This window comes from Halichoerus grypus, chromosome 8 (assembly GCF_964656455.1).
Source record: "Halichoerus grypus chromosome 8, mHalGry1.hap1.1, whole genome shotgun sequence".
Lineage (NCBI taxonomy): Eukaryota > Metazoa > Chordata > Mammalia > Carnivora > Phocidae > Halichoerus > Halichoerus grypus.
Window position 1 is genome coordinate 13,170,797 of NC_135719.1, and position 25,799 is coordinate 13,196,595.

General features: G+C 40.4%; 1 long non-coding RNA gene across 5 annotated transcripts in view; it reads left to right on the top strand.

The window, feature by feature from the left end:
• The first annotated feature begins 997 nt into the window (after positions 1 to 997).
• Positions 998 to 25,799, top strand: part of LOC144382845 (uncharacterized) — a 147,829-nt gene continuing 123,027 nt past the window's right edge. The window contains exon 1 of one of the 5 annotated variants that reach the window (XR_013450276.1): positions 998 to 1,073. This is a non-coding gene — a long non-coding RNA (uncharacterized LOC144382845). Of the gene's footprint in view, positions 1,074 to 13,571; positions 13,612 to 13,653; positions 13,816 to 13,883; positions 14,011 to 25,799 lie in introns of those variants that run through there. The other 4 variants (XR_013450273.1, XR_013450277.1, XR_013450275.1 and 1 more) reach the window with 4 other exon arrangements.

Consider the following 25,799-nt stretch of genomic DNA (forward strand, 5'->3'; position numbering starts at 1 on the left):
ATATAATGATTATAAACATATATGTATCTTTCTACAGAGCCTCAAAATATATAAAGGAATATTGAGTCTTCCAATTCATGAATATAAAATATCTCTCCATTTGATTAGATATTGATTTATTTCATCAGAGCTTTGTAGTTTTCCACATGTAGATCCTGTTTAGATTCATATAAGTATTCCATTTTTTGATGCTACTTTCAATAATATTTTTTTTAATTTTAAATTCCAATTGTTCATTACTGGCATACAGGAAAGCAATTGACTTTAGTATATTAGCCTTGTTTCACGTGCCATACTTGCTTACTATTGCCAAGAGTTATTTTGTAGATTCCTTGGGATTTTCTACATGAACTACTAGGTCATCTATGAATAAAGATTCTATTTCTTCCTTTTCAATCTACACACCTGTTTTTTTTTTGTTTTGTTTTTTTTTTTTTTGTCTTATTGCACTAGTTGAGACCACTACTACAATGTATAATAGGAATGGTGAGAAAAGACCATCCTTGCATTGATTCCAAACTCAGGGGGAAAGCATCCATTTTTTCTCCATTTAATATAATGTTAGCTGCAGGGTTTTCATAGACAATCTTCATCAGGTTGATAAAGTTTCCCTCTACTTCTAGTTTGCTTAGAGTTATTATCAAAAATGGTTGTTGGATTTTGTCAAATACTCTTTCTACATCCGTTGACATGATCATATGATTTCTCTTCGTTAGGCTGTTGATATGATGGATTACATTGATTGGTTTTTTATTGTGAAATCAGCCTTTCATAACTGCAATAAACCCTACTTGTTTGTGGTGTATAAATATTTTTACCCATTGTTGGATTTGATTTGCTAATGATTAGTTTAGAATTTTGCATCCGTGCTCATGAGAGTTATCAGTCTGTATTTTCCCTTTCTTGTAATATCTATCTGGTTTTATTATTAAAGTTCTTCCTTTTTTTTCTTTCTCCCTCTCTCCCTTCTTTGCATCCTTCCCTAAGGGCTCCTTCTCAGAGACGTCTGCATCTGGCTGCTAGCTCAACTGTACTGCACTGTTATACTGAAGCTCTGTCAGTGTGGTAGCAACGTATGGGCAAGGGAAAGCATTTTATAATCTTATGGGTTATTTTCAGCCTTTTAGTGGACCTGTTTATCTGGGCTATGGATGTTCACAAGTGTTTCTTCAGAGGTATAATTCCCCCTTCCCCTTCCACGTGGCTTTGGCGAAACAGAAAGGCAAGTGGGAGTTGAAATGGGAAAAATTATTTTCTCCATCTGAGATAAGGCAAGATGGATATAGTTTTTCTGCTCCTTGGAAGGCAGTGCTATGTTATAGAGCCCTCTTGGGGAATATGTCACAATAAAGAATCTTCCCCTTCCCCTTCCAAAGTCACAAAAGGGACTTTGTGACTGTGAGAATCTGATGGAGTTCCTAGAGGTAAACCTTAGGGTTTCTGCAAGACTGAAGCAGCCAGGAGTTTTCCCTCTCACACCAGTCCACACTCAGCTTCCAGCAATTCATCAAAATTACCATGATGTGTTCCTACCAGGTTATGACTCCAGCAGGTCTGCTCCAGGTGTGTATACCTCAGCTGTGACTCCCTGCATTGGCTTTTCTCCCCAGTTTTGGAATGGCAGCTTGTCCTTTGATCTCTGTTCTCTGAGGAGCCCAAGAAGAGTCATTGCTTTTGGTTTTGTTCAGTTTTTTCTGTTGTAAAGATGAGAGTGACATCTTCCAAGCTGTTTACATGTCAGAACTGAAACCAGAATTTATGTTTTTATTTTCATTCAGTTCAAAAGACTTTCTAAAATCCCTTTAATTTTTCTTTGTTCTGTGGTTTATAAAGAAGTGTGCCATTTCATTTCCAAATATTTGGGGTTCTTTTAGTTTTTTTTTTCCTGTAAGCTAATTAAATTCTATTGTGATCAAAAAACATACTTTGCACATCTTGAACCATTTCAAATATATTGAGACTTATTTTATGGCACAGAGTATGGTATATGTTGGTACATTGTGCATATGCAGTTGAAAACAATGTGAATTCGGCTGTTTTTGGGTTGCAATATTTTATAAATTAGGTCAATTAGATCAGAATGGTTGATAATATTATTCAAGTCATCTGTAGCCTTATTGATTTTCTGCCTACTTGTCCAGTCAATTAGAGAGAGACTAATTATGGAATTGTCTGTTTCTCCTTGCAGTTCTATCAGTTTTTGCTTTATGTATTTTAAAGCTTCATTAGTAAGTGTGTAAGTATTTTGGGTTGTTATACCTTCTTGATGAATTGGCTTCCTTATTATTACAGAAAAACTTTTATTTCTGGTAATATTTTTGCTTTGAAATTTAGTTTGTCTTATATTAATATAACCACTTCAGCATTATCTGTAAAAAAAAAAGATTTTATTTATTTATTTGAGAGACAGAGAGAGAGGGAGCACAAGCAGGGGGGAGGGGTAGAGGGAGAGGGAGAAGCAGACTCCCCGCTGAGCAGGGAACCTGACACAGGGCTCAATCTCAGGACATTGGGATCATGACCTGAACTGAAGGCAGACACCTAACTGACTGAGCCACCCAGGTGCCCCAACAGCATTATCTTGATTAAGCTTAGCATGAAATGTCTTTTTCCAACATTTTAACCTATTTGTGTCTTTATACTACTCTACATACTTTAAAGTAAGTTTCTGATGAGAAGCATATTTGGGTCTTGCTTTATTTATCCAATCTGACAATTTCTGATCTGTAATTGAGGTATTTACACATTTCACCTGTAATATAATTATTAATATGGTGGGCAGAAATCTACCACCTTGCTATTTGTTTTTTAATTGTCTTGGCTATGATTCATTTCCTTTTTCCTCTTTTCCTGCTTTCTTTTGGATTAAATGAATATTTTTTATGATTCCATTTTCTCTCCTTTTTTGGCTTTATTAGCTATAACCCTTTGTTATTTTAGTGGTTGCTTTATGATTTAGAGTATATCTATAGTATTTTTAATAAGTTTATTTTTTAAAATAATCTCTACCCCCAACATGGGGCTCACACTTATGACCCAGAGATCAAGAGTTGCATGCTCTACAGATGAGCCAGCCAAGGACCCCTATCGTATACATTTTTATTTAATCACAGTCTCATGTCAAGTGATGTTATATGCATTCATGTGTAGTGTAAGAAACTAACAACAATATACTTCCATTTCCCCACCCTTAGCCTTTTTGGTTTGTTTATATGCATTGTAAATCTACATATGTTATCAACTTCCCTACTACATTGTTTAAGCAGTCTACTACCTTATAGAAAATGAAATATTTTTTAAAATCCTATGTATTTACACTTATACCTTAGTCAATTTAGGCTGATAGAACCAACTACCATAGACTGGGTGACTTACAAACAATAGAAATGTATTTCTCAGTCTGGAGGCTGGAAGTCTGAGATCAGGGTGCCAGCATGGTTGGGTTTTGGTAAGAACATTCTTCTGGGTTGCAGATAGCTGAATTCTCCTTTCTCTTCACATGGCAGAAAAAGAGCAAGCTATTTTCCTGGCCTATTCTTATAAGGGCACTAATCCCATTGATAAGGGTTTCATTCTCCTGACTTAATCACCACCAAAGGGTCCCACCTCCAAATATCATCACATTGGGATTTGATATCAATAAATGAATTTTAGGGGGTACATATTCAATCCATATCATTCAGACAACATTTCTGATTTTTTATTTTTATAGATTGATATTTCTTTGATATTTTTTCCCCTCTGCCTGAAGAATGTCCTTTAACATTCCCTATAGTGCAGGTATTCTTGTGAGGAAATTTTTCAGATTTTGTATTTCTGGAAAAATCTTTTTTTACATTTGATGCCTCCATTATATTTCTATTGGATAGTGCTGTGTTCGATATATGTCCCATATCTTTTTTTTTCCCTTGTTTTTCACCTTTTTTTTTTCTTTTGGTCTCTCAATCTTGATATTTTTTACTGATCTGTTTTTCCATCTATTAATCATCTGTTCTGCTTTGTCTAATCTTCTATTAAACCAATAAGTTAAATTTTACTGTCAGATATAACATTTTTGTCAGTTTTAGAAATTTACTTTAGATTCCTATTCTCTGATGAAATTTTCCATCTTTTCTTCATTTTAAAGAGCACTTTAATCATAAGTTATTTAAAATCAATTATCTGGGCGTGCCTGGGTGGCTCAGTCAGTTAAGTGTCTGACCCTTGATAGGCTCAGGTCATGATCTCAAGGTTCTGAGATCCAGCCCCACGTTGGGCTCTGTGTTCAGCATGGAGTCTGCTTAAGATTTCCATCATCTCCCTCTGCCCCTCCCCCTCTGCTCACATACACTCGACATCTCTTAAAAACAAAAAAATCAATGATCTGGAACTCCTTGGTTGTGTTTCTATGTTCTTTATAAAAAATATGATTTTGTATGTCTTTTGGTCATTTAGTCCTGTTTTAATTGTCCTAGTAATTTTTAATGGATACATGACACTGTAGATGACACAATACAGAGGCTCTTGATGATGTCATTTTCCTCCACAGCAAGAGAGAGATTTTCTTCCAGGGACCATATAGGGACAGTGGATCACCATAATCTAGTTGCTGTTTAATTTTAGAGTTTTGGGGTTGGTGTATTTCAGTTTTGAGATTATTCCTAAGCCATGGTTAATCTTCTAGAGTGTGGTCTTTCTTCCAAGTCTGTGCTTTTATTCCTAGTTCATGGTCCTTTGGGAATCTCAACTGGAAGTCTAGGCTATATTCTAAAGCTCCTCCAACTTGTTAGGAATTGAAATCCAACCATAGTCTCCCCAGCAACAAGCAGCTGCTAAGATTTCTGCTATACTATTTGGCTTCCGAGATGTTGTAGTTGGCTGGACTTTTGGACTCTTGCCCTGACACATTTAGCATAGGAATTAACCAAGGATTTCGATGGGAATTAGAGATTTGGGGGACTCCTCTGTATTTCCCTATTCTCTGGGATTTTGTCCCTCAAATCCCAACCAATGTGGCAGTGTGGCATTCTGCCAACTGTATCTTTACTCCAATAAGTGAACCACTTTCTGCTTGGCCTCTATTTCCTCTACAGAAAATAGGAAAATGTCTTCATGGGAAAAGCCAGGATAAATGCGGAGCCTTCTGTGTGCTTCTCTCTTCTAAAGGATCACAGTCATCCAAGTCTCATCTCGGTTAGTTATTCTTCAATGAGTTGCAAGAGTCATCTCATACGTAGTTGTCAGTGGGAGGTTTAGTTTTATTCAGTCTAATCCACGTGTCCCAGAACCAGATATCTGCAATGCTCATTATGTTTTACCTGGTAATTTGAAGTGTCTTATATTGGAAACTGTTTCTCTGAAATTCTAGTTTGCCATATTGCCTCCAAAAGACTTACATCTGTAATAAACCATGGTACCTTAAGAGATCCATTTATAAAAATTAATGTGCAATCCATCTTTTCCTCTTAAATTTCTAAACTATATTTAATCTCCACTGCCAGGTACTTGATCTATTTAGTTGAATTTGAGTCACACATGTTTTCCTTTAATAGCCTATAATTTTTAGGAAATCAGAACAAGGACAAAAGAGTGTCATGTGGCACAGTGAAACCTGAGATTAGAGTCAAACCGGACTGATGATGTGGCCATTTGCACTTTTTTAGCTAAAATTTCCTCATTTGTGGGGTGCTTGTTTGGCTTAGTTGGTAGAACGTGTGACTCTTGATCTCAGGGTCCTGAGTTCAAGTCCCACATTGAGGATAGAGCTTACTGAAAAAAATAAAATAAGGGGCACCTGGGTGGCCTCAGTCCATTAAGCATCCAACTCTTGGTTTCAGCCCAGGCACGATCTCATGGTCCTGAGATCGAGCCCCATGTTGGGCTCTGTGCTCAGCATGGAGTGTGCTTGTCTTTCTCCCTCTGCTCCTCCCCCCACTCATGCTCTCTCTCTGTTTCTCTTTCCCTCTCTCTTAAATAAATAAACAAAGAAAGAAATAAAATCTTTTAAAAAGAATAACAAATAAAATTTCCTCATTTGTCAAACTTTTATTTACCTTTCCTTAATTATAGTTTCCTCATTTGTAAAATGAAAATAACACTTAATCTCTTTATGTGTTCTTGTCATGGACAGGCACTAAGATGTTTACAATAGCATTGTCCATTGGGGCACAAATGTTTAAAACACAGTAAAGGCAAATTTTTTCATTTAAAAATTGTAAAACCCTTTCAGTAGGGTTCTGGCTGAATAAATTATGGTGTATCCACACCATGAACTAGTGTGCAGTCATTAAAAAGAGTAGCGAGGCCACTTGACTTCAGAGACTTATTCTGAGATATTAAATGAGAAAAGAAAGATGCAGACACATGAATATAATTTTGAACTATGTAATTGTGTGTACACATATCTACACATATCTATATATTCCATTGAAGAAAACCACTGAAATGCATATATTATGTTAACATGGGCTTCTGGATAAGGGAAGGTGGGAAGGGGAATAGGGTTGACACAGAAGAAAGAGAAAAAGAGAAGAAAAGGAAAAATGGGCAAATAAAAGTTTATTTCAAGAAATGCATGTATGCCATGATCACTTTTATATATTTTTTAAAATTTTATTTCTATTTGTTTATAGGAATAAGTTAATTTTTAAGTGCTGACTTTTCAACTTTAAAGTGTAAATTTAGTATCATGAATATAAGTTCTTTAATAAAACACTTAAGTCATGAAAGGCAGTTAGAGTTGAAGGGGTAGATCCTTAGCTTGAAGATCTTCCAAGTGCAAATTATCACATTTACTAACAAAACAATCTTGATGCCTGTGCCAAGATCTCCTGCTAGGCCTAGTAGACATCCTAGCTTGACAGCATCTGGCTTTTATTTCTGGTATTTGTTATATTCATTTTAATGCTAAGGTCCTCCATATGCATTTTCATAATACAAAGGCTGATAATTCATGCCATGTATCTCTTTATGAAATAAATTGAATGAATAATTGAAATTTATTCCTTGGTTCCAAATAAAAGGTTAGCAACAAAAATAAACTTTCCGAGAGTGAATGTTCAGTGTGTGGACGTAAGTATAAATTTAGTTGAATCACTAAATTGCACTTCCATGAAATTGTACTAACATGCCCTTACTTGCCTAGCTATTCCTAGTTCTTTTCTCACCCTCACAATGTTTTGCAAGTTTCAAATCGTCGTTCAGATGAATAATATTCACAAAAGGACATATCTGCCACTGAACTTTTGGAATTTCTAGATTGCCTAGTCAGTCGACGGTTTTGTGTAAAAGACCAGGTGTGAGCGGGGAATGATGTTCATGCCCTAGAGGTCAGGCTATCAGCCCTACCCTGCCAGCCTTGAGGGAAGATACCACACAACTTACACACCTAACCTATATTACATTTATTTGTGCTATTTATAAATGTCAGTAGGGACCTAAGTCCATGCTGGAATTTGCTAAATGGCATTTGACCTCTTGATCCAAAGTGAATGACTAAAGATTTGGTATTATGTGCCAAAAGGCTAAAGATGTATGACGGAATAATATGTGAGCTATTAAGGGAACTGATTAATCACAATTGTTAATAATTACCAAACACTTATTATGCATTAGTTGCTCTTGGTGAAAAGCCCTGTGTATAAGAATGGACTTAATCCTCAAAGCCCTCCTAGGAAGTAGGAAGCATTATCCTTCTTCTTTTACAGGTGGGGAAACCGAGGCACTGGGAAATTAGGTAAATTCCCACTGATAGAATGCAGAACTAAGATGGAACAGAGTTATTTGAGATCCACATGACATCCTCTCAACCCCTATCTTATATCTGTTTAAACCCGGAGTGCCCAGAATGTGTGCTCTTCTCTTCTGTGCAGAAATTAGGCCCCTGTTTCCTTGTGCAGTGACCAGCACATGGAGAGTCTCGGCTTCTGTGGTAACAGGTCAAGAATTCAAGGATGAGACACAGATTTGAAGGTCCACGTTATGATAGAACTGGGTTGTCATTACCTGGCTTTCATTCCTTCTTTATGTAAAGAGAGTTTGGGGTCGGGGGTGGGCACGTGGTGAAGGGGGACAAAGGATAGGATGGAAGAGGGATGTAGGGAGAGTGAGCTGTACACCGAAATTTGCTCTCAGCGCCTGGCAGCTCAGGGGCAAGAGAGAAATAAAGAAGATCCTCTGGGAACTTACATGTGTTAACAGTGAGACAGACAGACACACTGCGTCCCAGATGGAGTAGGAAAACAGAAGTCTCTGAGACACTAGGAGGACCCCTGGGAATGTGGACAGCAACTGAAGTGGCAGGTGGGGCATAACATACAGGCAGTAACATGGATCCTAGAAGGCCCACCCTCAACACCTGATAGATCTCATTTGGATCTCTTGGCTCAGAATGTATTCCAAGAATATCTTCCCATGAAACTTCCAGAGTGGCAGCAAGGAGCTAGCCTGCTAGTGGGACATGCTGGCAACAAGAACAAAGTGTTCCTCTTTTCCCTGCCCTGCCACTGTGACTCCAATCAAGAGTCAGCAGGAGAACAGAGGCAAAGCTTCCGATGAAATTTTGAGCCCGACTGTGAGTGATTGATAATCCTGAATTAACCCCAAATTGCTACCTGTAATAGAGAATATTTGGAAGGTGACGAAAGAAGCAGTCCAACTCACCACAGCGACTCCAAGTAACCCTATTCACAGTATCCCTCCTACAGTTTTAATATCTCCAGCCTCGCCCTCACTTTCGTACAGTAAGGCTCCTTAAGTAGAGCTCCTATGTTCTTTTAACTCTTTGAAACAAATTGGTGAGCTCAGATAATTTCAGCTGTATTTACTACCGAATTAGGAAAGAATTCAGTAAGGTCCCTTTCCAGCGCTACATTCTTGGATTCTGAGAGATTTTTTAAAAGCGCATGCATGCGTGTTTGTATGTGTATGTGGGAGTTGGGGGGGGTAATCATAAAATCTATTGCTTTGACAACTTTCCTCCGACTATATGAATTATATGAAATATTTTTCAGCCTCAAAGCTAGGAAAAAAATACTATCTAGAAACCGATAAACTTTCTCCTAATAGTCAATAGTTTACGTGAAATATTTGACATTAAATAATAAGAGGTCCTCAATCAAGAAAAATGGGGGGGAGTGTTCTAGAACTGCTGCACACTACCTCTCTTAGAGAATGTCTGTAACATATAATTACATTCTCCAAGGTGCTGATAGTGGTTTGATTTGGATAGTTGATGGCTTAGGAAGGAGTCCACCAAACAATGCCACAGACTATAAACCACAGCTCCTAAAAACATCAGTTGTACTAAGGAGAGCTAATAAACTGTTTTGCTCAATGATCCATCCCGTTTCATGCCAACTCGTTGATCTTTGTAATCAAATACCATTCAGGTTAGTCTGGCCTCAGCTGGAAGCTTAGGAGTAAATTAATATGTCATGGACTGAGTTCTTAACAGTGATGGACTTACGAATACAGACTTCAGCTAGTATCTATTTTCTAAACAGTTTAGAGAGTGATGATGAAATATATAGCAGCTTCCCCCAAAGGGAGGTGTTCTGATAATTCTGGAAACTATGTTAAGAACAACATGGAAGGGGATGAAGATGAAACTATTGGGGATTGGTGGGAAAAATATATACCCCCTAACAATTTAAAGGTTGATGCTTATAGGGTGCAGAAGGGTCTGTTATAGATACTGTGTAGGGAGATTTTTAAAAATAAAGAGTAGACCAGAAACATGTATGCAAGTGAAAAGCACTATATCTAGGAAACTGTGCGGGGAGTGGGGAGAAGGTCGTTATGGACATAGTCCGTTTCAAACCTTTTCCACTATGGACATTGGGTTCAAGAAGGTCAAGCATATAATAGTTCGTCTCTTTCTATTTCCCTTAAAACAAAAAGTCAAGCAGGATCTCAAATCATCTACAATGTCATCTATGTGGTTTATTGGTGTTATTGGAACAACATAAACTGGAACATTGCACGTAGGAGGGATATATTATCAACAACATATCCATAACACCTAGGACTGCCTAAAACCATGAATGCATATTTCCCATTGTCTTTTCTCTTGTCTTGAAACTTCCTTGTTAGAAGTTCACTGAGACTGAGTGCATGCTTTTTCTGAGGCAAGAGGTTATTAAAATGTGCAAAGTAAAAAGATAAGCACTAATCACTCCAACTAAGAAGAAGATGGGGAGCATCCTGAGAACAATTGGAAATGAGTTTGAAAAAGGAAAATATATCATGGTAGATGCCTTTTCCCCCCAGATAACACCTATTTATTTAATTATTTATTTTCAAATATTTTATTTATTTATTTGTCAAAGAGAGAGAGAGCACCAGCAGGGAGAGTGGCAGGCAGAGGAAGAAGTAGGGAGAGGGAGAAGCAGGCTCTCGACTGAACAAGGAGCCTGATGCGGGACTAGATCCCAGGGTCCTGAGATCACCACCGAGCTGGTGGCTTAACTGATTGAGCCACCCAGGTGCTCCAAATTACACCTCTTGATTCAATCCAGTGCTTGGTAGAATGACGGACAATTTTGAACAACTGCAGTGAAGCCTCTGTCTTTAAAAAAAAAAAAACCCTGTGTCATGTAGCTTGTCTTTAATGTGGAACAGGGCAAAATCGCTTCCTAGTCTAATTGCCCAATTACAATTTAGTGTAAAGCCCCAAATCTGACAAAGATCACCATTTTGCAGTATCATAGGTTTTGTTAACAGATGAGAAAAATGTCTTTCTCTGGAAAGGGAGGAGTGGTATATTCTCATTTCGTAACATATATTTCCTCATAGAATTTAAGGACTATACTCAACTTATGTATTAAATTCAGTTGGTAAAAATTCATTGATAGTCCATTACTATTGGTGAACTGCAGTGTAGGGACTTCAGGAAATCCTCCCAAACCCCTGCTTGCTGGATACTTCTCTCCCCTCCCTCTTTTCAACTTCATCAAAAGTGATTCATTATAAGCAGACATATTTCTCTTCCAGCTAATCCCAAATGGTTGGAGTAAAGAGCTTGACACCAATTTTAAGCTTTTCTTTTTTTCCTCCCCTAATCATTTATTGTGGAAGAAAAATAGCCCTAAAAAGATGGATTTTTTACTGCATCCTCAATAAATCCTACATGTATTTCTCTTATTCTCTGTCCACTGCAAACATGCCTCTATCAAGATTAATACTAAATTCAGCCCAAGGCTGAGCACTGGATTTGAGCAATGACAAATTCGTCACATTTCCCCACAGATCTTTTACTTTGTCTGCTAAGTTGTGAATTTCAGGCTTGCCCTCAAAATAGACACAGTGGAAAAGCATTCCTATCACTGACTGTAAGTCATTATTTTTGAACCCTGACACATTGATACATCTCAGCTTTTTGATGTGTTATTTGATGTTTCATCCAGCTACTTTTTGAACTTTCTACAAATTTAGATCATTCATAGTTGAAGTCCAATCTTGTGTCTTGAGAGGAGAATAGAGAAGGATATAAGTGTTTTAGGTCAGTTGTCCCCAGATTTTGCATTGTTATCAGTAAAATATATTTTTTAAAAATTAGAAGATGAAAATGAGATGCAAACTCAAATGTGTCAAGTACAGACGTGCACTCACATAAAAAAAAAAAAAAAATCTCTGCCAGCTACTGTTTCTTCAATTTCAGGATAAAAATCTCAGGATGAAAAACAGTTTTTTAAAATGAATAGTTTGCTTTATGTGAATTTTCTTATTTTGTTGGAGATTTATCATGTATGTACCACTGTCTGCAGCTTTGCTTTTGGGACAATGGCATCAGGCAAAAAAAAAAAAAAAAGAAAAAGAAACTTCTGTCCACACAGTTCTAAAATGGGGATCAGCTGACCCGGCCTGTGGTCTCAGCAATTTTTTTGATAAATAAATAACAATTCTATGGGATTGTCATTTGGGTCAGGAGAATCATTTTCCTTTCAGAAGCTCATGAGTTCATTTATATTGAAAGATCATCATAGAGATCAAATGAGACTGTGAGGCATGTAACTGATTAAAGGGACAGACTTACTAATAAGTATATACCGCTTGACTACGAGCCAGAAATTGGAGATGAAAACGGTTTTCAACTAAATTCTGATCATTGCCATCCAGGGTGCATAGAATTATTCTGGACATTTTAATTTATACATATTTTACTAAGTTAATCATGAACCCAAAACACTGAATCACAGAGAAGCCCATTATAAGAAACGTTCTGCCTCATTCCAGGTACAAAAATCACATTCACCTTTTGGGATTCACACTTTGCTTTTGAAAAGATAATTTTCTTCATTCTTAGAATCCTCACTATGACCTTGATTTTTTTTAAGATTTTATTTATTTGAAAGGGAGAGCATGAGCAGCGGCAAGGAGCAGAGGTAGAGGGAGAGGGAGAAGCAGACTCCTCACTTAGTAGGGAGCCCCAATGTGGGGCTCGATGCCAGGACCCTGAGATCATGACATGAGTTGAAAGCAGATGCTTAACCGACTTAGCCACCCAAGCACCGCATGACCTTGATTTAGAAGGCTATTTTTAGGTGCCGAAGATTTCTTGGAGACTCTCTGTACTATTCTGTACTTGGACTATTTGAGTGAGGCCAAAGGCTGCCCTAAGAAAGTAACCATAACGTGTTGATCACATTTTATTCAAATTAAATGAATTCTGTAAACAGGTCCTAAACGTGAATCAGTGTGGGGGACACCTTCCCTCGTTTTTCATTCTATCTGTTCTGTTTGGAGAGAACAGCTTCCCTTGTTCTATGCCCTTTTATTTGAGAAATTGTCTCAAATTCTTCTCCACTCAGGGATTTGAGTTTTCTTTTTGGGTTTCATTACCTGTGTCTCCGTCACGCCTCAGCATAAAGCCATGTGTGGTCCACTGAGTGGTCAGGCTAGCCCTGGGACACTCTCCCTGATTGTGCTAGTCTAGAAAGACTACAACCCCTCAGGTGCATAACTGGGCATCTACGAAGTCAGAATTTAATCTCCGAGTTTTTTAGAACTAATTTTAATTAATTAGTTAGAATGCATGGGCCTCGTTGGACCTTCTAAACAATGACCAGATATTGTCCATGGTAATTTATGGTGGGGATGGAGAGGGATACCTCGAGTGACTCCAGATACTGGAAGGTTATGCAAGTGCATTAAGTGGTGGAAATGCCATGTAATACCATTGGAGGATGGGGGGGTCAGGGCGTATGCATGCCCGTTCCATTTCTAAATGGAATGTTTTAAATATTCCAACTGCTAATTTTTGATCCTGGTTAATTGTGATCTACCCCCCATACACACAGAGAGTCCCTAAATCCCCCCTTTTCCCATTGCACTTAACATTTTGTAATACACTCTATGGTGTCTCTATTTTAGCTGTTTCTTTCTTGAGTCTCCCCTCACCCCTTAGCCATATAATTAAACTACATGAGGGAAGGGATTTTTGCTTGTTTTATTCACTTCTGAATCCCCATTGCCTATGTAAGTGCCAGACATGCAGCATGCATTCAAATATTTACGAATGGAGAGCTTAATTCTCTCCCCCATCACTATACAGATAATCAGCTTTTAACGTGAGATTTCATGTTTGTGTTTTCAGCTTGCAGGGCACTTAGGATCTCATTGGAAAATGTTCAGGTGAGGATCAAGACAGATATGGCCCATATCTGGAAGAGGATTTCCATCTAGCAATGCTGTGATGCAAACAATCATTGTGTTCTTCCCAACTGAGATCTGTTCTCTTCACTGCATGTCAGGCAGACCATATGAACACCAATTAGAGTTTGCAATAGAAAGGAACACTTTTGTCATTCCTGAGCTCAGGCCACTTCAGTATTCCATGTAAGTATACTATATTGCTGTATAACATATTTTAAATTAAGATATTTGGCATTCTCGATGTAACCCACGGCGACCATAGTGGCCAATTCCCCAAAATGCTTGAGACTCACAAGGGTGTCCTATTGACAAAAGATGGAAAACAGATGGAAAAACAGACTTGCAGAAACGGTAAAGTATTTCTCACCAATAGACTCGGTAAGCAGCCTTTGCTGGCTCAGGCACCAGCATCTAGAATATAATGATAAGTCGGCTCCACACACAGCAGGTCCCACAAACTAGGGGTCTTTGGATTCACCTGTACACATATATGTTAATTTGGCCAAAAAAATGTTGGCCTCATTACACTCACGTCGACATGTCAAAAATCTACTGAATTCAAGTCAAAATCTGGGTTACTGGCAGCTCTTGGACAATTAGGAGGCCTGGCAATATTGGGCAGGCATTCCCACAATTCCATTAGTGATAAATCTTGTGCAATTCATCCTGGCCGCGCCACTACTGAATCTTTTTTTTTTTTTTTTTTTTCCATTTTGTTCTCACAACGATATCGCCTGCTGCCTGGTCTATATTTTTAGAGTGTGATGTTGACTCTATTCTTAATTTCTGCTGAAGTTCCAATTACATGCTTATTAAATTACTTCGGTAGAGCGTGCAACTCTTGATCTCAGGGTTGTGAGTTCGAGCCCCACGCTGGGTGTAGAGATCACTTCAAAATAAAATCTTTAAAAAAAAAATGAACACATATTTAAGGGGTGCCTGGGTGGCTCAGACGGTTAAGCATCTGCCTTCGGCTCAGGTCATGATCCCAGGGTCCTGGGATCGAGCCCCCCGCGTGGGGCTCCTTGCTCAGTTGGGAGCGTGCTTCTCCTTCTCCCTCTGCCCCGCTCCCCTGTTTGTGCGCGTGCTCTCTCTCTCTCAAATAAATAAATCTTTTTTTTTTTTAAAAGAGTAAATCAGGATGTGGTAAGGACAGAATGGTTGAACAAACTATTAATTTACAGCAGCAGGATCCAGGCACCAATTCTACGGACCGGACGGTAGGGTCCCAGAGCCATGTACCTCCTTCACTGAGAAGTTGCCACCACCCCTCTGTGGGAAGGAGGGTATCTCAGCTTGGAATCTGTCGCTCTCCTTCTTTCACTGTTTTGCTCTGATGATTCCTAACTTGGGCCCCACATATTCCACGTCCCGTACCGCCGTCTTTGGAGTGCTCCTGCACTTAATCGGGACCGTTGACACTAAACTGTGGCAGAAAGAGAGGGGTCTCTACAAATGCAACAGAAGTTGTATATATTGGTACAGAGATCGCTGCACTCCATTTCCACAGCTCTCGCTGTCTGCGCTGAACTGCCCCTCCTGCAGGAGCTTCTGTCTTCTAGAGTAAAACTTGCAGGATGTGTGATGCAGGTACTTGTCACTCTGGAAAAGCATCTTTTTGCTTTGTGTTCTCCTGGCCTTGGATCTCTTTCTGTGCCACTCTGTGCTGCACCAAGTCAGGGAAAAAGCAGTTTCCGGGCTGATGGCAACCCCCCCCGAAATACAAAAATCAAAGATTTTGATAATTTTTATCTCACAAGTAAATTTTTGTCTCCTTCATCCAGATCCCAGAAGATTTTTTGTGTTTTGTTTTTTTGTTTTTTGTTTTTGTTTCAGATCCCATAAGGCTTGGCTGTTCACCCGTATCGGTCTGCTGTGTGTAGGCTGCGCTTAGTGATCCTAAAGAACATAGTGCCATGAGCCCGTTTTTCTATGATCCACGTGGATGTATGAACACGGGCATCCCCAATGCGGTGGTGTGACCCACACATGCCTCGTCTTTCAGAGACCTTCTGAACTCACAAGGGAAATAGATGATTGCTGGGTGGGATGGAACCAGTATGAGCAAAAGGAGAAACAAGCAGTTTATTTTATTTTTTTTTAAAGATTTTATTTATTTGACGGAGAGAGACACAGCGAGAGAGGGAACACCAGGAGGGGGAGAGGGAGAGGGAGAAGCAGGCTTCCCGCCGAGCAGGGAGTCCGATGCGGGGCTCAATCCCAGGACCCTGGGATCATGACCTGAGCCGAAGGCAGACGCTTAACGACTGAGTCACCCAGGCACCCCAAAACAAGCAGTTTAAAGTTTGGTATTGAGACCTAGAAAACCCAGACTAAAGGTAAGCCAAGGTTTGTCATCACAAGAAGGGGAGAACTACACAGGCAGGAAACAGAACTCAAATGAATTTCAAAGGAGAGAAAGTCACCACTTAACCCAGGCAGATTTTTGACCCAGAGCCTTGCTGTGTAAATGGAATTCTATTTCCCAGGGACCTCTGAAGCCAGGACTGCTCAGAACATTCACTTGCTTTTGCAATTGGAACATTAGAAGTTTACATCAAGATGGCAGGGACTCTTGTACCTTTCTGTAAATTCCTAAGACCCAGGGGATTCATAGGACAGCTAAAGCATATATGAAAACCCACTGAGCCTTTCCTTTTTCCTTCAGCTTAATACTTGTGAGCCCAAACAATCCAGATTTCAAAAACATATTCAAAATTACTATTTCCTTTAGAACATATTCAGGACATAGGCTGAGGTCTTAGGAAATACAGAAATGAGTAAGCTGTCACTCGACATGTAAAAGATGTATCTTTAGTGTAAAGCTTTTATTGTTGGTTTGGGAGGAATGGGAAGATATGATAGAAATAAAATGGAATTGGACTCTGAGTAGTCAAAGTCACTAACACTTTGGGTGCCAAGGGAGGGGGGTAAGAGCACGGTGCAGTCCTTACAAATAATTTAATATTTGCCCTGGCCATTGGGGCATAACCCATTGCTTTTTAAGAGGACCACAGGGTTCCTTATCTCTCTGTCTTTGTACTTTGGTGGATCCCCATAAACAAATGTGTATTTATCTTGCAAGCCTCAGCACAAACTCAACCCCAAACCCCTCCTGACGTCTGACTGCTCACTACTGGGTTGAGCACACGTTTTCCCTGGTGCTTAACACTCCTTCCCTGTTCGTCTCCCACCACATGTGCAAGGACAATGGCTACGTCCACTCTCCCTTGGCTGACAGGGTTTAGTACCTGAAACACATGTTCAGTAGTGGTCTGTCCCATTAACGCATGACCCGGTGGCCTTCAATCAGAGAGGACTGGCTTCAGTCTAGGCCTCAGCACTTACAAGTGTGTGACAGCGAATTTTCTCCAACTTATTAAACCTCTGTTTCCTCTCACACAGAAAGAGAACACAGGATCCTTTGTGAGGACAAAATGGAATGACTTGGGCAAAGCACTCAGCCCAATTCATCAAAGTAGAGAGAAAATACAACAAACTTTCTTGGATCTATCAACTAGCTTGGTTGAATTTAGATTATTTTCAAGATCTGTTTTAAAAATCTGTGGTTCCCAAACTGTGTGCCACAGGGAACTCATAGGAATGCCATCGTATGTTTTTAGTTTTCAAGGGACACATGGGGACATTGGACACCTCACAACCATTACTATCAAAATTTTTGGACTCTAAATACTTAATAAAGGGAACCTTTAGACATTTCTTTCAGCTTGGGTAGCATCACAAAAGAATGGAGATAATAAAGGTGCTATGAACCAAGAAAATTGGGAATCTCTGCTTTAGAAATTTTTTTTTTAAATAAAACATTACAATTGTAGCTATAGCCTCTGTGGGTTTGTACCTCTCTCTTCCCATTTAAAGGAACTACAAATCTGAAATTTGAAAATTGACACTTTCTTTTTTTAAAAAGATTTTATTTATCCATTTGAGAGAGAGAGAGAGAGTGCGAGCACACACAAGCGGGGGGAGAGGCAGAGGGAGAGAGAGAAGCAGACTCGCCGCTGAGCAGGGAGCCCAACACAGGGCTCCATTGATCCCAGGATCCTGAGATCATTATTTGAACTGAAGGCAGAAGCTTAACTGACTGAGCCACGATAACTGACACTTTTATTAATATTTTTATGTTTTCATTGTACATTTTCTTCCATGTGCATAAATCATATTATTTTTGTATGTTTGGCGCTTGACATAAATAGTGTCAGGTACATTATCTTTCCTGAACTTGCTTTTTTTCTACCATGCACTGATACACACTCTCTTAATTGGTATTACTTTATAATAAATATGAATATCTGGTAGGGTGAGTCTCTCTACCTTGTTCTAATTCAGAATTATGTGGGGTTTTTTTTGTTTGTTTGTTTTCAGGGGTTCTTTTTTGCCTTATGCTTCCCATATACATTGTAGAATGAGCATTTTGAGTTCTACCAAAAACCGATTGGATTTTGATTAGAATTGCATGAAATTTATATACTAATTTGAAAATAATTGGCATCTTTATGAAAGCATGTCTTCCAATCCAAGAGCTTGCTTAATCCTTTACTCTGCATCATTCAATAAAATCTGTTTTTCCTCCATAGAAACTAGCTCATCATTTTTTAGAGCTGTTTCTACCTTTTCCTACTGCACTGGACTCATCTTTGCCTTGTTCCTGACTTGCAAAATAATGGCTGTACATTTCACTATTAAACATAAAGTAGTTTGTAGTGTTGAATGAGATAATATTTATAAGTTAAGGTTTAGCTTTCTATGCTTTGTGTGTGCATATGTGTATATGCAAATCTTAGATGGATACTGGATTTTAATAAATTCTTGTTTTATGTCCATTTGGGTACTTTAGAAAGTTCTTATCCTTTAAATTAGTTTGTGTGATGAATTGCATTTATCGTTTTTTCTCGTCTTAAATCATCCAGGAAGTCTCATGATAAATCAACCTTGTTCATAATGGTTTTAAAAATAATCAAGTGGTAACTTCTGTTTGCTAATATTTATTCAGGATTTTTGAGTTTACTTTCATGAGAGAGATTGCATAATACATTTTGTGCTCTTCTTTTTCAGTCTGGTGTCAAAGTCATTATTAACTTCAGAAAGGGAGTTAAGGAGGCTCACTTCATTTCTTCTACTTTCTGAAATATGATGTATAAATGCGGATAATGTATTTCTTCATTTTTGCAAAAATTAGCTCCTAAGACATCTGACCCGAGTCAATTCAGGAAATAGACTGTCATTTACTGATTCTAAAAAAATATTGTAATGGTTAAACATCAATTCTGGTTTCTGGTTCTTCTTGAAATACAATTTCTGTTAAGTTACTTGTGCAATTAGAAAATTAGATAAATATAATCAGAACTAAATAATTTCTAGAAAATGATCCATATATCTCTGTTTTTAATTAGTTGGTGTAAATTCATTCATGATTTCCTCTTACCATTATCTACACTGTATCTCTAATCGTGACCCTTTTAGTTCCTAATATTTATTAATGCCTTTTCTTTCTTTTCTTGCTCAACCACATCAGAATTTTCCATTTTATTAATTAAAGCAAAGGAAGCATTTTCCTTTTTTTTGAGTGATTTTCTTTGTGTTCTATTTTATTAACTTGTGCTTATGTATTTTTTCTTCCTTCTGACCTCTTCGGGTACCGTATCCTTATTAAGAATTTTCTTGGAGATGGACACTTAGTTCATTTAACCTTCTTTCCCAATATAAAGATTTAAGGCTCTAGCTTTAGGGACATTCCCACAACTTTTCCCAGGATCCTGAGATCATGACCCGAGCCAAAACCAAGAGTCAGAGGGTTAACCAACTGAACCACCCAGGAGCCCCCCTGCCCCGCCCACAAATTTTGATATGAGGTATTCTTACTATTGTCCAATTCTCAAGAATTGCTTAATTTCCATGATGGATTCTTTGGCCCATGAGTTATTTAGATGTGTTTCATGTTCCCATGGGAATGGGTTCTTCTGTTATTATGCTCCCATTCTCTAACTTAATTGTTATCAGACCTCTGGGTCTGTATAATATTAAAGCTAAATTAACTGCTACAATGTGCTTTCTGGCCTAATACATGTGCTTAAAAGAAATGCTGCCTCTTCACATCTTAGGTTATTTTTTCTCAAATGGTTTGTGCATTCTCGTCTTGTTGGTTTTAAGATCTCCTTATACAGTTTAGATGATAAGACTCTGTGCTATCTGGGTTGCAAACATATTTTTTAAAATTTATAATTTTCTATTGACTTTACTGAAGTCATCTTTTACCATGCTATTTATAGAGTGAAATTTGCTTATCTTTTTTTTAATGCTTTGTAGGATTCCACATTGCCTGAGGACCCCACCACTTTAAATGCATATAGACTCCTATCTGTTCTTGTAGGATTTTTATACATTTCTTTCAGAGAAAGATCCAGGGCTGAGGAATAAATTCATGTAAGTTTATTTATTAAAAGACCTTTTATGAAAAATGCAAACATAAACACAAAATTTGATACAAAAGTGAGTATTTGTCCAAAGTGTGAAAAGAAATCACAACAGAAAAAAAATTTAATATGTTGACAAATATCTCAACTATGCCCCTAATCCAGAAAGATGGCATAATATTTTTTATGAAATGACCGCTTAATACATGTCTGTAGTAGTGTTTTTATTTTCCTACATTTTTTGGCTTCATATTCTTTGATCACCTCACTATATAATTGCAATTGTATATTTTCCATAGAGAAATTAACAAGAAAAGTTACCCTTTCCTTTAGTAGACTTGATCAAAAATTGTTTTGTTCTTGATAATTGGGATGTATCACACATATGAATTCAGACACCAACACATTCATTATAAAACCTTTCAAATAGGAAATCTGAAAAACAACACTTCACTCAATTCCCAAAAAGAAAAAATCCATGATGCCTTTGTTTTGGTATAACACTGCATTCTGGAGTTGATTCTTGAGAGGGGAGAACTTCCATTTTGACTAAATACCAATGAGAATTCCATCTTCTATCATCAATTGTATATATTTGATCATTGGAAGGCTTTCCACACATTGATTTCTGGCCCTGTACTCTCCAAACCTTGTTCTCCCCCACTACACCTGTTCTCCAGGTGCCGGGCGCAGTAGGACATGGTCATAATGTGGCGTGAGCTGAGGTTCTGTGTCTTGGTGAGAGAATGCTGAGTGGGGCGCTGTGATGGGTCAGAGAATGCTGAGTGGGTCAGTGCTAGCACCCTGGACGCTGATCTACACTGCAACACTTATCCATAACTTAACGCAAAATGATCGCCAACCACAGGCATCTACCCCACCAGGCCAAAACTAAATGCATCCCTTATTCAATCTCCCCTCTGCCAGATCCCATAGGCTCTGTATTTTTTCCAGTGCCATCTGATGACAGAGATGTAGGAAGGGAAGAATGGAAAGTGGGATAACTGACTCATCCCAGTTTGCCCTGGAGTTGGCCAATATTAGCACTGAAAGTCCCATGTCCCGGGATCTCTCAGTCCTGGGCCCACAAGGAAAACCTATTGCTCTAGGGGAGAAGAGACAGCGGTCTTAGCTGTTGGTGCTTAAAATAATTTTGTTTTGGGGCACCTGGGTGGCTCAGTCCTTTGGGCGTCTGCCTTCGTTCAGGTCATGATCCCAGGGTCCTGGGATTGAGGCCCACCTCCGGCTCTCTGCTCAGTGGGGAGTCTGCTTCTCCCTCTCCTTCTGCCTGCTACTCTTTCTCTGTCTCTGTCAGATAAGTAAATGAAATCTTAAAAATAAATAAGTTAAATAAAGTAACTTTGTTTTCCAAATTTTTGAGAACTTTGAGCCCATGGACACGGGCCTCTGCACTTCCTGGGGCATCAGAAGCGACCCAGGCCAGTGAGAGGCTTTAGTTCAAGTCAGGGGCTAGAGATGAAGTTCTGGTAGCTTTCCAGTAAATTTGCTGAGTAGATCATTTAAGTCCTGAATCTATCTTTAATTTAAGTCTTTATCTGAAATTCATTGTTTACTTGCGTTCTTGACGTTTTCCCTAGTCTTCCTCCCTCTGGCCATAGTGCTCCTTGAGTGCTTTGTTATGTTTCTATGCCAACGTTCTGTGACTCAGGTACCACTTTTGGAGTCCCCATTTGTCAGAGGGGATGACGCAGTCTCCCGCTGGGGCTAGGAGAGTAGAAGCGGAGCGGTGTCCACCTCCCGCTGGGGCTCCCGGAGTGAGCTATGCCTCTGCTCCTGGAAGTCCCAAGCTTTGAAGCACAGAGCCACTGCCCCACTCAGCACGGCCGGGCATCTCCATATCGGGGAGCCGCGTGCATCTCCATATCAGGGAGCACCGGGCATCTCCGTATCTGGGAGCATCGAACATCTCCGTATTTGGGAGCACCAGGCATCTCCATATCTGGGAGCAGCAGACACCTCCGTATCTGGGAGCACCGAACATCTCCATATCTGGGAGCACCGGGCATCTCCATATTGGGGATGACCGAGCATCTCCATATCGGGGAGTACCGGGCATCTCCGTATCTGGGAGCACTAAGCATCTCAGTATCTGGGAGCATCGAGCATCTCCATATCTGTGAGCACCAGGCATCTCCATATCTGGAAGCATTGAGCATCTCCATATCTGGGAGTACCGGGCATCTCCTTATCTGGGAGCACTGGGCATCTCCATATCGGGGAGCACCGGGCATCTCCATATCTGGGAGCACTAAGCATCTCAGTATCTGGGAGCATCGAGCATTTCCATATCTGGGAGCAGCAGGCATCTCCATACCGGGAGCACCGGGCATCTCCGTATCTGGGAGCACCGGGCATCTCCGTATCTGGGAGCACCAAGCATCTCCGTGTCTGGGAGCATTGAGCATCTCCATATCTGGGAGCACCAGGCATCTCCATATCTGGGAGCACCAGGCATCTCCATTTGGGGAGCACCGGGCATCTCCATATCGGGGAGCACCGGGCATCTCCGTACCTGGGAGCACCAGGCATCTCTGTACCTGGGAGCACCAGGCATCTCTGTACCTGGGAGCATCGGGCATCTCCGTATCTGGGAGCACCGGGCATCTCCGTATCTGGGAACACCGAGCATCTCCGTATCTGGGAACACCGAGCATCTCCATATCTGGGAGCACTGGGCATCTCCATATCGGAGAGCACGGGGCATCTCTATATCTGGGAGCATCGAGCATCTCCATATCTGGGAGCACCAGGCATCTCCATATCAGGGAGCACCGGGCATCTCCATATCTCGGAGCACCGGGCATCTCCGTATCTGGGAGCATCAGGCATCTCCATATCCGGGAGCATCAGGCATCTCCCTATCAGGGAGCACCAGGCATGTCCATATCTGCGAGCACCGGGCATCTCCGTATCTGGGAGCATTGAGCATCTCCGTATCTGGGAGCATTGAGCATCTCCGTATCTGGGAGCATTGAGCATTTCCATATCTGGGAGCACCGGGCATCTCTGTATCTGAGAGCATCGGGCATCTCCGTATCCGGGAGCATCAGGCATCTCCATATCCAGGAGCACAGCCCCTCCGGTCCCCCACCCATGCTGCGCAAGCGGCCCCAGATCTCAGCACATCTTATTCCAAAGATCTGCCACTCTGCTCATCTTTACTACAGAAATCTCTGAGGCTATTTTCCAGGATCTTACAGAGTCCGTGAAAAAAGAAGGCTCAGAGCAATTTGGTTTGGGTCTGATTTTCTGCTGTAAGTCTGGTAAAAAGCCTCAGCTGTGCCTAACTGTGGCCTTTTGCCCTGGGCGCGTGTGTGTATGTGTGTCCACAGACTTCTATACGTACGTGTGTACATATACAGTTGGCCCTTGAATAACACAGGATTTAGGGGTGCTGACACCTGCACAAAAATCCCCGTACAGGGGCGCCTTGGGGGGAAGGGTAGAGTTGGTCGAGCAATGGGCTCTTGGTTTGGCTCAGATCATGAGCTCATGGTCCTGGGGGTGGTTTTCTACTTGGGGTCGGGAATGTGGTGAGGCGGGGCGCTCTCCAGGAAAAAACAAAACAAAACCCACAGGTGGATGTCACATCAACCTGGATTCAAACTTTATCACATACCTGCAAGATTCTTAATCCATCAGGGACCCCAAGGTATCAACTGAGCTTACAAGCTATGCAGGAGAGCTGTGAAGATAAAAGTGAACAATGGCTAGGAATAGGGACAGAGGGACAGCGGGAGGGGGACCCAGGCAGGAGGAGTATTTCAAGATTCCCATCTAGGGGTTCCTGGGTGGTTCAGTCAGTTAAGTGTTTGGCTCTTGGTTTCAGCTCATGACCCTGGAATCAAGCCCCATGTCAGGCTCTGAGCTCAGCAGGGAGTCTACTTGAGGTTCTCTCCCTCTGCCTCTCTCCCTGCTTGTTCTCTCTTGCACTCTCTCGCTCTGTCTCTCTAAAACAAACAAATCAACCTTTAAAAAAAATCTCCATTTCTCCCCCTTCAGCTCCTCCTCCCAACGCAACCCCCAGAAATGCAATGGTTTTACCAAGAAGAGAGAGTACAGGGCGGGCACCATGAAAAGCTTTGATTTCTTCCCCTTTTCTTGCTGCTTCCCTCTCCTTGGGACTTGTGCTAAGAACCTGGACTGTACAATTTCATATCATTTAAGAAAGAAGGGATATTAGGGGGCTGAAGGGGCAGCCGCTTGGCAAACATGAAAGCCTGCTCCAAGACATCTTTATAAGCTCTATGCCCATCGGGGTGCTCCTCAGAGCTGCCTCCCTGCAGAGCTAACTGAGGCTTCAAGACCCAGCTGCTTACGCCCTGCCCTTCAACACGGGGCTTTCTTTTATCCTGTGATTGCTAGGGAGAGCTACAAACGGAATCCAGCGGGCAGCGATAGATAGCATTACCTGTTTTCCTTGTCATTTTTCGGTTTCATTTAGGTTCGACTGCCTTAAGCACTGGAAAAGCTTTACTTAGAAGGCTGGGCTCTGCACTTCCAGGTTCATCAAAATAAAGCAGAAGCCGAGCTGCCTAGTTTTAAGGGCACAAAGGAAAACACAGTTTGGTGATGGGAGGTTTTGAATTACAATGGGCAAAGATAGTGGCTTCTGCTTAAGACTTAATTACTGAGTGCTTTAATAGGCTAGGTGGGAGCCATTCAAGGACTTTATATAGAGTATCACTTAACTCTGACAAAACCATACAAGATACATAGGATGAAGATACACAGCATGAAGAAATTGAGACTCAGATAATTAACTTGCCAAAAATCAAGTAACTAGTAAATAATGGAGATCCAGAATATAAGAAAGAAGGGGTATTAGAGATTCAAGGTGACAGTAGATCTTTCACGTTCCAAAAGTCATGCCTTATCCATCAGGCCGCGCCTCTGATGTACGCAAAATAAATATTGCCATATTTCTCCAAGTATAAGATGATATAGTATAAGATGATATCAATTGTAAGATGCTCCTTTGTGTATCACAGTGGGGAAAACAGTCTGTGGATTAAACTGACGATTAATTCCAAGACATGCTTGGACTTCAGAGATGTAAAAACAGAGAAGAAAAAAGTACCTTTTAATATTCATGAAGAATGATCCTTGAAAAGTCAGCCAGTCTGAAATGTAAGGAACAGAATAGTTACCTGCTGGCCCAGCTTGAGGGCAGCCTGATGGCAGCCCAGGGGTATTCTGGTGACATCTTGCTTTCTCCAAAGCTCAGCATAAAATTCCGGCGGTGATTCAGGACTTTACCTGCAGGTGGCAGTGCAGGCCACCGGATATGGCCTTTGGCCTCCTAGGGCGGGGTTTCAGGGGAGGAGCAGAAGGGGGCAGGTGAAAAACCTGTTTCCACAGCTTCCATTTTTATTCACCCTTCTGTGCTGTTCCAAACCTCGGAGTCTTTTCTGTTCCCTTTTTCTCCTGTCTGGTCTCTTCTTTCTCCGCATTAACTCTTTTTCTACCCATATTTCCAAAGTCCAAAGAGGTAGGCTTGCAATGAAAATGAATGTATCCTTCTTTTCCCCCCGCAAAATCAGATCAGAAATGTGGGAGTTAGCTAACGAGAAGGAAGCTGGTGTCTTAGTTTCCTGTTATTCTGTGATGTTTGGGTGTCTTGATTGTATATGCCTGGAGCATATCCTAGATATAACCTCAAGATAGAGATTATTCCAGGGGCGCCTGGGTGGCTCGGTGGGTTCAGCATCCGAC